This window comes from Sceloporus undulatus, chromosome 7 (genome assembly GCF_019175285.1).
Source record: "Sceloporus undulatus isolate JIND9_A2432 ecotype Alabama chromosome 7, SceUnd_v1.1, whole genome shotgun sequence".
Classification (NCBI taxonomy): Eukaryota; Metazoa; Chordata; class Lepidosauria; order Squamata; family Phrynosomatidae; genus Sceloporus; species Sceloporus undulatus.
In genome coordinates this window covers 9,023,813-9,040,076 of record NC_056528.1, presented here as the reverse complement: position 1 = coordinate 9,040,076, position 16,264 = coordinate 9,023,813, and the positions used below count along the sequence as shown (strand labels likewise).

General features: G+C 44.9%; 1 protein-coding gene and 1 long non-coding RNA gene across 3 annotated transcripts in view; one reads left to right on the top strand and one right to left on the bottom strand.

Annotated features, from left to right (window-relative positions):
* The window catches only part of KAZN (kazrin, periplakin interacting protein), a 172,858-nt gene that overhangs the window by 126,947 nt on the left and 29,647 nt on the right, over nucleotides 1-16,264 (top strand). Inside the window, exon 1 of one of the 2 annotated variants that reach the window (XM_042479509.1) lies at nucleotides 12,425-12,592. The exons of the other annotated variant lie outside the window; for it this stretch is intronic. The gene's annotated coding sequence lies outside the window, so the exon portion shown is untranslated. Of the gene's footprint in view, nucleotides 1-12,424; nucleotides 12,593-16,264 lie in introns of those variants that run through there. 2 annotated transcript variants of the gene reach the window in all.
* LOC121936855 lies at nucleotides 6,771-9,390 on the bottom strand. Its single transcript, XR_006105039.1, has 2 exons — nucleotides 8,993-9,390; nucleotides 6,771-6,975 (listed from the first exon to the last, which is right to left on the bottom strand). It is a non-coding gene; the product is annotated as an uncharacterized LOC121936855 (long non-coding RNA).

The window sequence follows — 16,264 nt, the reverse complement described above, 5'->3', positions numbered from 1 at the left end:
ATAGGGTTATGTAGTGGCTTGCACAGTGCCATCCCGTAAATGCTTTCTGATGCCAAATACACACCCATTGCACTCCATTGCCATGCACAATGGGACTCCTGGAGCCACTTCTTCAACTCCAAATGGATTATGTCTGTTCCACAACAGACCGAAACGTTCCTCCTCGGCTGCGTAAGACGCCAACAAAGCTCCAGCCGACAATGTTTGCATTTCTACCTTATCTCCCAATCAAGAAAACATGTTTGTGGAGGAGAATCTTCGAGAGCTGAAGACCCGAGCGTTTTGCTTTTGAGTTTGGGGTGGCGCATTAATTTATTTCCTCATCCTGCGCTTGCTGTCACCATGGGGTTGGTGTGCCGGCGTGCTGAAGATGCCTTTCAATGCTCTTCAAACGCTGGGCTTTTCTCTTCCCGTTTGATCCTCCGCACGGTGCCGACGCCAACGTTGGCGGCGTGAAGTGTAGCGTGACAATCGGAAAGCGCGAAATGCATTTTCACGGACGGCGAAAGGAGGCGCGTTATCGGAGGCTTACACACAGTCCCTGAGAATTAGAGGCGCTCAGCCGTGTGCAGCTGCAACATACACACAGGCAGCACCAGCGCACCCTCCAGCATTTTGTACAGTGGAAAACAGAGGCCTTTTTGTAACACCATTCTCATAACAACCATCATTGCCCAGGGCCTCCCAGCTCCACCATGACACTCAGCAGAAGGCTCCTGTTGTGCCATATCTGGAGGAAGCTTCCTCAGGTGATGAAGGAGAAGAGTGCCAGGAGTGTGAATCTGCCGATTTGGAGGAGGCTTTGCACCCTGTTGTAGGTCAACCGCTGTGAAATGCCAAGGCCGGAAACGCTCTGGACCAAGTGAATGGAGCCAATCGTGATCATTTAATGCTATCCATAAATTAGCGCTGCCAAGGATATTCTGGTGCTGCAAACAATAATAGATTCCATGCTTCTTCTTCTTCTTCTTATTATTATTATTATTATTATTATCATCACATTTATTTGTATAGCACCATAGGCTTTACATAGCCTTTTACAATGTAGCGCTTCTTGCCGGCCTGGTGTGATTTCCTCTGCAATCTGTATCTCTGAGGTTTGGGTCAAATTTGGACCCTTTGGTTTGGTTTTCGCCTTTGCTTTTTTTGACTATGGATCATTTGCTTTTTTTGACTTTGGACTGTCTGGATCATACTTCTGCTTCGACAGATGCTGGTATCAACAGATCAAAGCAGAAATTCCCATGGGAGCCAAAGTGACCAAATTGAGGCTGTCGAACTTTGGCCGCATATCTCTCTTCCACCCTTTTGTCCTCAGCTTACTTCAATTGCTGCAAATGCGTTCAAAGCACAAAAATAGCTTGCAGTGAATTCAGAGGAGGCATGAAGAGAGAAAGGGGCTGAATCTTGCCCTTCCCAGTCGGCTCTGGCAAAAGCCAACTGCTGCGGCCTTTCCTACCTTGATTTTCTCCATCATTCATGGCTTTAGCCATCTTGACCGCTCTCTGCTGTTGCTTGACCGCACAAGTCCTGGTTTTCGTCTCTGAGAAGTTGGGAAGTATAAGGGTCACCTCCTTGTCTCCTATTCGGAGACATTTCCACAGCAATTATGCATTACATTTTCTGCTTTATCAGGAAAACTAGTGCAGCTTAGCCCCTCTGTTCAAAAACCAAAAGCGCTGACAGGAACAAAAAGGAGAGATGCAGTTTCTAGGCCACAGGGAAGTCGGTTGCGGCGAACGTCATACATTTATTTTTGCAGGTTTCAGTGCTTGTCAGGAGATGCAAAATTGTGGGTGGAAGGAACTCAGGCCGGGTGTCGCAAGGCAAAACGGATGCCACCCATGATAGAAAAACTCCATGGGGCTCAGCTCGAAATACCTTTTACTGACCTGTTTGCAACCTAAAAGGTTGGATGGGAGATTACTCGCACTTTCTTAATAGTATTGGCATGCAAAAAACAATTGGCAAGGTATAGAGTAAGGCTTACTTGGCTTAACAGCAATACATGAGGAAAGGACCTTGGGGTTATTGCTGATCGTAAGTTGAACAGCCCCCAGCAGTACAATGCTGCAGCAAAGAAGGCAAATACTATTTGTATCTGCATGAACAGAAATGTAGTTTCCAAGATAAAGGAAGTCATAGTCCCGCTATATTCTGTGCCAGTCAAACCTAATCTGGAGTACTGTTTTCAGATCTGGGGTGCTGCATTTTCAAAGGGATATACTGTATAGACAAAGTTGGAGCAGGTTTAGAGAAAGACTGGGATGGAGGGATGGAGAACAAAACATAGGAAGAAAGGTCCAAGGAGCTGAGTATGTTGAGTTTGGTGTTGCCCAGAAATAAATTTGGTTAGGAAATCCAAAGAATATGCAAACGTTAATTTATGTTATGTTAACTCTTGTGCATTAACTTGGCATGCGGATAAAACTATATTCGGGTATGTGAAATTTAAATGAAAATTGCACATTTATCAACTCAGTTTTCCTTCCCGGTGGCATTAAATGTTGTTGCCAACGGAGCCACAAGCTGCAAAAGCCTTAAGAAACAGTACCTTTCCTCGTTTTGGAGAAGCCATAAAACGCTGAAGCTGAAAAGGCCAAGAAACTACTGTATCCGTATTACGGGGAAACAAAGAGAAAGATAGTGTATTGGTAGCTTTGTCTCCTCCGCCATCTCAAAGCTTTTCATGCTTCGGGAGGAAAATGCACAAAAAGTAGAGACGGGAAGCAAAGGGTCATCAAATATTAATTTTGTTTCACCAAATGTTTGTCTAGTGCCAGGTGCGATTTCTGAGCTGTCATGCTCAGTAGTGTCTGCTGTTTCTCATCCTTGATTCTCATCATTTCCTTGGACCTTTAAAAAATATATGAAGGCTTGCCTAGATTGTAGGTTTACTCAGGGTACCTCTATGCCAATATTCAGTTAATACCCTGCTTTTGGGAGCCAGCCTGGTGTAGTGGTTTGAGCCTCGGACCTGGACTTTGGGAGATCCACGCAGTGGATGACTTTGGGCAAGACGCTTTCCCTTTAGGTGTATCAACATTGTAGGAAACGATGCAGTTTTGCGCCACTTTAAGCACTGTCACTCCAACCTTTGGAATCTTGGAATGTGTAGTTTTTACACAGTGCTTAGCCTCCTCTGCCCAAGAGTGCCCGCCAAACTACGTATTCCAGGATCGTGTCGGACGGAGCCACGGCAGTTAAAAGTGGCGTGAAACTGTGTTATATCGATCGTGTCTCCCAAATATTTTGGTCCTCCAGACGTTTTAGACTTCAGCTCCTAGAATCCCTGACTGTTGGCCTAGGATAGCTGAGGCTTCTGGGAGTTGTAGTCCCAAACACCTGGAGGACCAAAGTTTGGGGAGACACTGGTGTAGATTTCATGCTCAACTGGTGCCACTGGTTTCAACTCAAATCACTTACTCTAGGTTCAGCTTAAACTTATCCAAGAGTAACCTGGCTGGAAATTATACAATTTCCTGAAGCAAGAAAGAGGAAGAGGAGACGATGGACTGAATCTTGCCCTTCCCAACTGACTCCGGCAAAAGCAAACTGCTGTAACCACTCCTTACATATTCTTCCTCATTAATCATTTTTGCAATCTTGATGAAACCCTGACGTTTCTCGATCCCACGAGTCTCGCTTTCAAATGTCGACGGATACGGATGTAGTGCCCATCATGGACGCATCTAATCCTTTCTATGTAACTAGGAAATGTATTCAGCGCGTCTTGGGTTATTGTAAATGATTTGGCTCAGGATTAAATTACCTTGGTTAATACAAATTAAATTATTTCACTAATTCGATTATCAAAGTGTATCACGGTGATCATTATATCACTGTCTTGCCGACAAAATCTTATCAGGGAATTGCAACCGTTTTGCCGGCGGTGCTTGCCGGCCATGAAATTGGCTTTTCACACCACGTTCTCCTCCAAATGGACCAAAGCTAGACATTTTTGGGGGGGGGGGGGGGGGGGGGGGATCCAATGTTTATGAATCAGTCCTGAACATCTGCAAAAATATTCGAGATATTGAACAAAATGGAAATGCCAAGTTTGGTTAAAGCGGGTTCGTAATTGTGGGGAGGTTTGAATAATACTGTTATTAACGTTGGCCGCAAAAAGTCAATTTTGCAGCAATTTCTGGTTGTTAGCATTTGCTACTCAATGGATTGAGCCCCATTTAGAAGACCTTCTAAGGAATTCAATGTAAAAGTGGTGCGATGTATCTTACTTACTTGTCACTAGAAAAAGTCGAACAGAAAAGCCTAGGAGATACGGACTCTACTGATCCATCGCTGCATGTTTTGTTGTTGTTATTGTCGTTGTTGAGGTTGAGGTTGTTGTTGTGTGCTTTCAACTTGGCCTTATCCTAGTGAGATGAGGGATGTTCAACTTCCCATTACCTTCCTCTTAAAGTCTCCTTTGCATTCACAGTTATAGTGCTCTTGCTCCATTTTAACTGTCATGGTTCCATCCTGGGATTTGTAGTTTACTTGTTGTTGTTGTTGTTGGTGGTGGTGTGTGTGTGTGTGTGTGTGTGTGGCCTCTCAGGTAGCCTCACCCAACTGTTGCCACAGCAGTTATAGTGGGATCAGAGATCGGAGTGCAACAGTGCTGTAATATGAAAGGAAACCCAAATCTGGGAGTGCATCTACACTGCAGAAAGAGCGCATCGCTTTGGAAGCATTGGATGGTGTTGGTTAGGTGGATAAGAAGCGCCAACCTAAGTTTCTTCCTTGGCTGGGAGCAGAAAGCGGTTGCTGACGGACCCGCCACCTGATCCTGTTTGACAAGAGGGCAGCGTTTTGAGACATGATGGGCCTCCGATCTGATGCAAAGCGACATATCTCATTGCCCTGAACAGCCGTGCCAGGGATTTGCAAAACGTCTGAGACCAAACTGCTCCGGGAAAGAGCTCGGGATCAGATACACAATATGGAGCCATGCAGTTGGGCCAATAATTTGTTTCCCTTTGGGGAGAGCCTGTGCGCGTGTCTGCTTGCAAAATTAACGCAGTTTGACGCTGCTTTAACTGCCATGGCTGCATGGGTATAGAATCCTAGGGTTTGTCATTTCGGGAGCTGTTCAGCCCTGTTTGCGTAGCACACATTATACACTCAGCCCTCCATATTTGCGGATTTGATTATTCACTGATTTGATTAGTATGTCCCCTCTAGGAATATCTAGGTCCTCCAATGCAACTCTATGGTTAACTTTAATTAAAGGTTGCCCTGGAGGACCTAGAGATTCCTAGAGAGGATACTCTACTAGGCCTTTGTAGCTCCTCCAGCGCAGTTCTATGGTCAGTGTCTGTCAGACATTGACCACAGAGTTGCCCTGGAGGGTCCTAGAGATTCCTAGAGAGGTGTCCTCTCCCGGAAAAACATGGTGTTCTTGTTGTTTGCGGTTTTTCCATATTCAAGGGGGTCTTGTGCCCCTAACCCTAGTGAATACGGAGGGACAAGTGTATATTCTTTCTATGAATGATGGAAGGTGGAGACGCGCCAGTTCCGTTTTCATTACGTTCCTCAAAACCCTGCTAACAACAGCAACCGGGGTCTTTGCTTATCAGTGGGATGTTGAATCGGTCATGCTTGGTCTTCCAAGGCTTGAAACACACTCATAAGGAATGGTTTCCAGACCCTTCGCCATTTTGGTGGCCCTCCTTTGGACACTTTAATGGAAGCGAGGATGCGAAAGCTGCAAAAAGAGTGCTTTTAATTTTGATGCCCCCACAAAACCTGTCACCTGCAGCCCTTTGATGGCTTTTGAGGTGGAAATGACTCCGGATAGCAATGTTTTCCAACATGGATGGGGCTGTAATTGGAAGGGAGGGGGGACTTTTGGCACATCAACTTTGATCCTTCCTCATTTGCTTCGGCTGCAAAGAGGACGCTGAAATTAATGAAGCTTGTGGCTTGTCTGTCGCCTAACTGTCTTCTGATGGATGCAAGGCCCAATGCCCTTTGCAAAATAATTACTAGCTATCAGGGTTGTGAATTTCTTCCCTATTCTTGTTGGAAGCTGGAAGATGTGCTTTGCAGCATTTTTGTGCATGGGAAAAGGATGATTGTCTCTCCTTGAATTGTGGTCAGTATAGATTACCCAGAACCAAAACAAAAAGCCCAATGTTTTGATCCAGTTACTACTACTACTATTATCATCATTAATGCAACATACTGTATACTGATTTTCCAGACTAAGATGACTATGGAGATCCCATGGGAAAACAGGAGTTAAAAGAGAGTTAAGTTAAATGTGAATTTAAACAGTACTTGCAAATTTGGAAAGTTTATCACAGTAATTGCTGCTAAAATGAAATGATGCAAAGTTAACCTGCAGTTAAAGTGCAGGAAACCAACAGCTTTTTTAATTTGTCTTGTTCCGAATTTAAAAAGCTGCTGGTTTCCTCCACTTTGCATTCGGATTAACTTTGCGTTATTTCACGTTAACTGCGACGCTGTGTGATAAACTTTGGGCATTTCCTGGTTATCCTCACTAGTCTCCCTAGTGTGATAAACTGCTATGTCTTTGAACATTGTTGTTGAGTGCCGTCAAGTCATTTCTGACTTATGGCAACCCTAAGGCGAACCAATCATGGGCTTTTCTTGGCAAGATTTGTTCAGAGGAGGTTTGACATTACTTTCCTTTGAGGCTGAGAGAGTGTGACTGCCTAAGGTCACCCAGTGAGTCTCATGGCCAAGCGGGGATTCAAACCCTGGTCTCCAGAGTCGTATGCCGATGATCCAACCACTGCACTATGCAACCAATACAATCATTTATTACGGCACACGGCCAGCACAAAATAATCAAATGCGCTATTCTGCCTTGACACGACGGTGGAGGCAAAACAATTTTCTCTGCATTACTCACGTCGATGGTTTCTTCGGTTTCTTTTATTATTATTCTCTGTTCCTCCTAAACCCGCAAGACCAGCGTTTCCTTAGATTTCAGGGCCTTGCAGCTTCCTTCGTTGGGGAAAAAAGCAAAGCAAACAAATAAATCAATAGACACTTTAAAAAGTAAATTCAAAATGTGCTTTTAATATAACTCTGTGCCAAGCCAAGCCATTCCTTACGCAGTTTGTGTTCCGAAAGATACCAAGCGACTTCTAGGTGCTGCGTCTGCACTGCAGAATGAACGCAGGCCAACACCGCTTTAACAGCCACACTGCTGTGGAATTCTGGGATCTGTACTTTCAGATTTACAGTTTTTATACAAGAATTCTAGAGCCGCAGGAAACCACAAATCCCAGGATGCCATAGGATGGAGCTGTGGCAGTTAAAGCAGTGTCAAACTGTGTTTATTCTGCAGATTCAGTCTGTAAAAGGTGATAAGAGCACTATATATAATATAATATAATATAATATAATATAATATAATATAATCCCCCCACCCAAAATAGCTTCACAGTTGCTGGAAATTTTGCATCTCTACTCAGGGTTGCATTTCTGCTTGGGGTTGATGGGACTTGCAATGCAAACACATTTGGAGGAATGGATGATTCTCATCCCTGGAACTCAACAGATTTGGGATAGCGAGGACCATGTAATATTAGACTGTCATCTCCATCTCTCTCTCTCTCTCTCTCTCTCTTCCAATTCTTTGAAGCAGAAAAACAGGTGATTCTGGCGTCGCCCGCCGTCCACCGTGGCATTCAGTGGAAAAAACCATTATAATAATTCCCCGGCCTAGCCTTTAAGGTTTTGTTTCCTTTCTTTAATAAACCGGTATGGCCAGTTTACTAGCATACCTTGTTTCAAAGGCCAGGCAAGAAAGGCTGGAATTAGCCGCAGATGAAGAATGCCTTCAGCAAAGTCCCATCATGCGAGACTCGGACACTGGTTCCGGGTGGGAGAATAGAAGTCTTTGGGAAGATGGGGAAAGCCATTCTGTCTTTTATCTGTTTGGCATCTGTCTCACCCAAAAGGCCATCTTGTGGCACAGTCTCTCCGGTTGAGAATGGTAGAGCTGGAAGGGACCTTAGAGGTCAGCTAGTCCAACCTGCTACTGCTCTGGGAAGGTTTTGTAATCCAGTTTGACACCACTTGAAGGCTCAGTGCTATGGTATCCTGGGACCTGTCATTTTGCGAGATATTTAGCCCTCTCTCTAATGCCACTACAATGTTCTGAACTTTCTAGCATTGAGCCATGAGTGTTCAAATAGTGTCAAACTGGATTATGATGCTTAGGAACACAGCCATGCCAGGCTGGAATATCAGTCTGCAAAGGGACCTTGTCCCACCTTGGAGACCAGTTGAGCAAATGGGGGTAAAGCATATGCTTTTGCGTTGGTCTGCTTCCTCAGGTGCATGGAGTGAACTGTTGCCCAGGAAAGATCTTTATAATCTGACATTTATATAGCCGTTCATATACTCTAACTATAAAGATCCTTCCTGGGCACAGGTTCCCTCCATGCGGAAGTAGATTGAGTCTACGAAAGCGTATGCTACAACTTCTTTTGCACAGTGAGTCTCAAAGGTGCTTGCAAGAAAAAGTCCTGACAGTGCAAGAAAATGAAATAAAAATGGACCGTGCCTCCATTTCTGCTTCCTTTTCCTTGCTTGAATTCAAAGATATAGCCATGTTAGTCTGTGGAATCAGTATGTTGAGAGATACTGCAGCCCCTTTGAGGCTAACTGGAAGAAAGAAGTTGGCGGCATGAGCTTCCCTAGACTTAAGTCTACCTCCTCAGATGCATTTGGTTACTAATATTCTTACTGTTATTCAAAGATATAGCCATGTTAGTCTGTAGGATCAATATGTAGAGAGATCTTGCAGCACCTTTGAGACTCACTGGAAAAAAAAGTTGGCAGCAGGAGCTTTCGTAGACTTGCGTCCACAAAATGCATCTAAGGAAGTAGACTCAAGTCTACAAAAGCTCATGCTGCCAACTTCTTTCTTTCCTTATCCTGCTCATTGTTCTTGGTTCTGAGCCCTGGCATCTCTCCACAAGAGAGAGAGAAAAAGAGGGAATGCCGGCACCTTTGCTGAGCACCTTGGAGGAAGAATCTGGTGCAGGAATCCAGCCGGGCCACCTTGAAACATTTTGGTTGGCGGCTTGGCAGAGCAGGTAAGCCAGCTTTCCAAGGAGGAACGCCTCTTTCCCGGCCGTGAGTGTGCACCGGAGATCTCCGGCACCTGCAACAAGGTCAGGTTCCAGGTGGTTCAGGTAGTACGGATGGCACACGGCACTTCCTGTTTGGAAGGAGAGGAGGAGCTGCCAGGAGAAGAGAAGGAGAGAGAGAGAGAGAACAAACAGAAAGAGAAGAAGAGAAGGAAGAAAGGGTAGAAAGCAGCCTCGGCCAGACCTTTGGAGCTGCCTTTCTCTCTCCTCCTTCTCCAGCATGAAATCGGACAAGGAAGAAACCAAACCTGGTAGGTGGGAGAGGTTGCGCCCATGTTTACCTGGGCAAAGGTGGCATGGCTCTTTCAGGCCTGTACTTTGGGTTGGTTTGTTGTGTGCCATGGGTATTTGAATGCAAAAGAGGTGCCTTGCAATCCATTCCAGGAGGAGGTTGTGGGTCAGGGTTGTGGCGGGTGCCTGGATGTATCCAAAGAGGGACCTTATATGGGCTCCCAGACAGATGCCAATGTTTTGAAAGTAGGAAAAGTGGAAGACCAGATTCCAGGGGGATAGACTCCTCGATCAAGGAAGCCACAGCTTCCAAGACTCTTGAGCAGGGCATTGCCCCCTGCGTTTTTGGACTGTTTCAAAGGCTGGGTTTTTGGGAAAGAGAAAGGAGAGGCAAGGAAAAAAAGACAGAGGTGCCACAGGGCAAGAGGGTTGGTTTTTTCCTCTGCCAGGGAGGGGAGCCAAGACCATCCCTGGCAGAAGCATCTGAAATGTGAAGGGCCTTTGGGGAGGCGCAGTTGAAGCGTTGCTAACACACCGAGATCCAAACACCCGGTGGGTTGGAAGAGATTGCGCCGCGGTGGATGCTGGGAGAGGCGGATGGGCGCTGTGTGCGAGAGATAATGGTGAAGGAACCCGTGCCCACATCAGATTGCAAAGGGTGCTGAGAGCTGGATTGGCATTGGGCTCCAAGGTTGCCTTGGCACCTTTTGTACGTCGGATGAAGGCAGTACATTGGCAAACCAGGTGGAAAAGAGGGCTTTGCAAGTGCCAAACCAATGGGGGAAGTAATTGCTGGAATGCATGGTCCTGCTGTATATCCCTCCAGGACTTGTTCCAGAAGTAAACTAGCAGGAAAAGAGAGATACAAAAGAGCACCAAAGTTGTGTGAGTGAACTGGTGGGCAAAACATTTCTTTCATACATAACACACTCCTCCGTTTTAGAGTAGGTCATGCAAAACCCAAAGCATGCAACACTAGACAGAAGGGAAGTTTCCTCTCATAGGAAAGTGACTCTATATCCAGGAGCAAACAGCGGCTTCCATGTCAGTGGGGTGCAGAATCTGCTCCAGGTTTTGCTGCACATTTCACCTTTCCAAAGGGGCGAAAGCCTCATACCAAAATGTGTTGCCCACCATGGACAGCTCCTCGACAGTTGGGTCTAAAACCCAAAGTGGATGCAACGCACACACACAGAGACCATCTATCCACAGCTGCCCATGTCTCTTTTCCTAGGGGCTGGTCCACAATGAGTTTCCAGGACAAGAAAGAAAGCGTTGCAGTTGGAGCTGGTAGAAATGTAATCCTTTCCAGATGGAGTTGGAGTCATTAAAAATGCCATTTTTAATTCTCCGACTCCAGTTGCAAAATAACAACTTAGTAAATTCTTAGTTTTTTGCGTACTTATTTCTGTGTGAATTTAAGGAAGATTTCTTGGTTAGATTTCTTGGGAATTTAATGGACGTTTTTCTTCCCGTTTGCTGTGGAAATGTTAGCAGGTAATGTAATAATAACAATAAAAGATAGTGGGCAAGTCACACTCTCTCGGCCTCAAAGGACGGCCATGGCAAACCCCCCTTTGAAGAAACCTGCCAGGAAAATGCCATGTTAGGTTCGCCTTTTGGTCGCCATAAGTCGGAAATGACTTGAATGCACACACAATATGATAGCCCTGTTTAAATATTTGAAGGGATGTCATATTGAGGAGGGAGCAAGCTTGTTTACTGCTGCTCCAGAGACTAGGACCCAATGGAGCAATGGATGCAAGCTGCAGGAAAAGAGATTCCACCTAAACATTAGGAGGAACTTCCTGAGAGTAAGGGCTGTCCGACAGTGGAACACACTCCTTCCTTGGAGTGTAGTGGAGTCTCCCTCCTTGGAGGTCTTCAAATGGAGGCTGGATGGCCATCTGTCAATGGGGATGCTTTGATCTGGATTTCCTGCATGGCAGGGGGTTGGACCTTGCGGTCTCTTCCAACTCTATGATTCTATGATTCTACAACAATAACAAAACATAAGCTGTTGTTGCTGAATGAAGCGATCAACACCTGTGCTGAAAGATCTCCATTGGCTGCCCATCCGCTTCCGGGCTCAATATAAGGCGTTGGTGGTTACCTATAAAGCCCTAAATGGCTTGGGCCCAGGATTCCTGAAGGACTGCCTCTCCCCGTATATTCCGTCCCGCACCCTCAGAACATCTGGGCAGCAATTACTGAAGGTGCCTGGGGCCAGGCTTTCCTCCACCATGAAGAGGACATTTTCCATCGCCGCTCCGGCCCTTTGGAACATGCTGCCCATTGAGCTCCGCTCATCAACCTCCCTGGCCCAATTCAGAAAGGATTTAAAAATCTTTCTGATCCAACAAGCATTCCCCAAATAAAATCCTGTGGGCCTCCCTCCTCTTCCGTGGCCAAGAGGTTGGGCTAATGGGGCTTTTAGCTTGTTCTTTTATTGTATTTAGTTGCTTTATGTTTTTATGTTTTTATTGTATCTACTTTGTTTTAAATATATGTTGTAAGCCGCCCTGATCTTGGGAAGGAGCGGGATAAAAATAAAAACTTTATTTATTTATTTATTATCATTTGATCCTCTTTGGCTCATCTATCTATTGCTAATTTTACCCATTTTCCATGTCTGAGGTTGCAAAGAGGATGATAATGGACTCAGAGGGGAATTTTTTAGTTTCTGTATCTTTCCATACGGACGGTTTCTGTACAAAACCACGAGGACCGGATCGTTGGAACGACTCCGAAAACTGAGCCACGTCAGCCCAAAGATCAGCAAAAGTTTGGGAACTCATGTCTGGTTCGTATTGTAGCTTCTTTCAAACCGTCATTAAACAATAATAATAAAGGCAAATTAAATCAACCCCCCCAGACACACAAGCTGGTGTAAATTAGGTGAGATGTTTTACTTTTCCCTCCCGTCTTTGAGACGTCTGTGACCTATTATATTAACGCAAAGTAATAATGGAGAGAGATCTCACATTCTCAAGCGGAGTTACAATTTAACTCTCGAACGGTGGACTTTGGCCTTGCGACGGCCGGGACCCTGCGAAGACCTGAGTTTGGGATTGCTGGAAGAAAACTGTGGAATTGGCTTAGCTGGGGGAAAGACTTTAGACTTGTTAAAGAGGAAAGAGCCAGCATGGTCTGAGTGTTGGGCTATGACTCTGGAGGCCAAGGTTCGGATCCCAGCTCAGCTGTGGAAATCCCTTTGGTGATTTTGGGTGAGTCACACTCTCTCAGCCTCAGAAGATGGCAATGGCAAACTCCCTGTGAAGAAATCTGCCAAGAAAACCCCACAATAGGTTTGCCTTGGGGTCGCCATAAGCTGGAAATGACTTGAAGGCACACAGTGATGACAACGACACCAATGTTGCTACAGCATTGTATATCCTGGGACTTGAGCATCCATGGATTTTGGTGTCCTGCCAGTGATGTCCAAACTCTGGCCCGCCAGGTGTTTTGGACTTCAGCTCCCATCATCCCAGACCATTGGCCAAGGTGGCTGAGGCTTCTGGAAACTGAAGTCCCAAAACACCTGGAGGGCCAGAGTTTGGACATCAGTGCCTGGGACCAAAGCCCAGTGGATACCGAAGGTCCACTGTATTTGAGTGTCTCCATCACCTGCTTTAAAGTTATGCAAATCATTGGTGGTCATTATTTTTTGGACTTCATTCCTTGACTGTCTTTTACCATTGTTCCAAGTCTTTGCTATTTCCTACAAGTAACAGAGAGAGAAAGAGAAAGAGAGATGAATATGCATGCAAGGCGTCTTTCACACAACGTAGTTCATTGCGCTGTGATTCTCCCTTAGCAGCCATGGTTCCATCCTATGAAACTCTGGGATGTGCGGTTTAGAGAGTTTAGTGCATCTTTTGTTGTTACTGTTGCATAGCCAAGTCCTTTCCGACTTATGGAGACCCAAGAGCAAACTTGTCATGGGGTTTTCTTGGGCAACATTGGTCCAGAGGAGGTTTGCCATGGCCTCCCTTTGAGGCTGAGAGAGTGTGACTTAGCCCAGGGTCATGGAGTGGGTTTCATGGCTGAGCTGGGAATCGAACCCTGGCCTCCAGAGTCGCAATGCAATGCTCAAACCACTGTGCAATGCTGACTATCAAGCTACAAGTTTCCATAGGATGGTAGCCATAATGGTTGAAGTGGAATCATAATGCAGTAATCTTGTGTTGTATGAAAAGGGACCTTAATTATAGATGATGACGATGATGACGACGATGGTGGTGGTGGTGGTGGTGGTGGTGGTGATGATGATGATGATGATGATGATGATAGCAACTAGGAATGCACTTCAGCTTTTGAGGATGGATTTTTGCCCGGCGGATTCATTTGCAATTTACTTTTCCTTTGCTTGTTTTAAACCAGGGAAGCTCACCTGTTGCAATGACGGGTCAGAGTCAGATTAAATCTCCTCCTGTTTTTCTCTTTGAATTAGTTGCTAGCCTGGGTTATTATAGGTACCTGTCATCTTCCTCCCCTCGGGACAGATTACTCAGACAAGGGCAGAAAGAGGTGGAGAGAAACCCATGTTATTTCCTTATTTCGTGGTTATTTTTGATCTGATCTTTCCTACACAACAAGAGCAGCCTCCCCGCAGTAAGTAACTTATCAGAGCCATTTCTGCCTCCGGTTACAAGATGCCAAGTATCTCTTACTGACCTCTGGTGATAAGTGGCCTCCTTTTAGTGCCTTTGTTGTTGTGGTTATGTTTTATTTAAGCAGGGGGGGAATTGCACCCAGATGAACAGAGTGCACCAACATCATGAAGTCATTTCCGTATTTTATAAATGTATTCATGTTGGCCGTATTGCAAAGTGCAACAGCATCCAAAATCCACAAAGCGCCGATACTTTTGTTAGGCCAACCCAAATGCACAAAATGCGCAATGCAAGCTTTCCAAGTTCCACTGGCTTCTTCATCAGGCAAAGGTATTAAGAGGAGGGATATATGTATGTATGTATGTATGTATGACGGCGTTTGCATTTTCTCAGGTGGTTTCTTGGAGGTATACCTATGCAAGCCGGTGCCTCCTCTTTCTGACTATTGGTGGGAAAGGCCTTCCAAAATCCATGTGATAACATGTGAACACCATTAGCAATGCAAAAAATTACTTCTCCTGAGGTCCCAAGGGTGTCTCCACCCTTTTATTAGGTTGCAAATATAGAAATATCACAGTCCCGATTAATTCTTTGCCATCCCACTTTTCCCACTGCTTTAAATTGTCCTGGTTTCTCTCTCCTTCTTTCCCCTTCCGCCTTCGTTTTCAGCTGGCTTTCCTTGCTGCAAACTGAGTCCAAATTGCAAAAGATGGTTGCGCTCAGTTAATTCAGCATGGAAAAAGCCAAGAATTTGGCTTCTGAAAGGGTTTGTGTTTGCCTTCTCTCTGAGGCTGAGAGAGTGTGACTTGTGTACAAGGTCGCCCGGCGGGTTTCTAGGGCTGAGCGAGGATTCGAACCCTGGTCTCCAGCGTCATAATCCAGCGCTCAAACCATTGCACCACGCTGGCTTGGTTTTTCTTATTTGTTAGATAGTTGCCTTCTCTGGACATGCCTTCCTTGAGCAGTTGGGATATTACTTCTTCTGTTATAACTGCCAATGCAAAAGCTTCATGGCCACAAGTGAAGGTTTTGTGCTTTTCATTGCTAAGGGGGAAATGAACATTTAGCAAAGCAAGTATCCCCATGAGAGAATCCCTCCTTTCCCCGAAATGAGCCAGAGTTTCACGTCATGTATCCTTTATGGATGATCTGGAAAGAGAGAAGCCAAGGAGACCCAGGTGAAGCATGCATGCCAAACCTAGAGGTAAAGAAAAGCAATGGGAGGCCTTGGTCTCTTTTCTTCTTCTTATAAAAGGGCAGCATCTCTTTTGAAGGGGAAATTGGGGAGTAAAACCAAAAAGCTGCCAAAAGGGGAGAAAGTGAGAGAGCATATCCTTTACATCTGCAAGCAGTTTGGGATGTTTATAGAAGGCCCAGATTCTTCTGTGGAGCCGTTCGAAGCGGGAGAAGGAGGAAGAAAATGTGACATTTTATGGCCTAATGGAAGACATTTCAAAGCCTTTTCCCCCATTCAGTTTGCAGCCATCCATTGAATTTTAAGAATGAGCACAAAGAATTATGTCTGCGGAATTTGGCACGTTCTTTGGCATTGTATTGCTTTGCTTCATCCTTTAGGTCCCTTGCTATGGGACCCTAAATTTTACCCTCGACTTAGACATGGATCATAGCTAAATCCATAACTTTGGTCCTAAAATTTGCCCTCGACTTATACATGAGGTCGATTTATAGTTGAATATAAACCAAAGATAGATTTCAGTATAGATAGATGGATGTTGGTTTATTGCTTATTGGATCATGGAATCAGAGTTGACTGAGCATTGACTAATGTTGACTGAACTGAGATGGATAGATAGAAAGATAGATAGATGTCAAACAATGTATTGCTCATTTGATCATGGAATCAGAATTGACTGGGTATTGACTAACATCGACTGAATTGTAATAGATAGATAGATGTCAATTTATCACTCATTAGAATTAGAGTTGACTTAATGCTGACTAATGTTGACTGAACTGTAATAGATAGATAAAAAGAGAGAGAGAGAGAGAGAGAGAGATGTCAATTGATCACATAGGATCATAGAATCAGAGTTGACTGGATACATTGATTGGCTGTAATAGATAGATAGATAGATAGATAGGTAGGTAGGTAGATAGGTAGATAGATGTCAATTTATCACTCATTGGAATTAGACTTTATGTTGACTAATATTGACTGAACTGTAATAGATAGATAGATAGATAGATAGATAGATAGATAGATAGATAGATGTCAATTGATCACATAGGAATCAGAGTTGACTGGATACATTGACTGGCTGT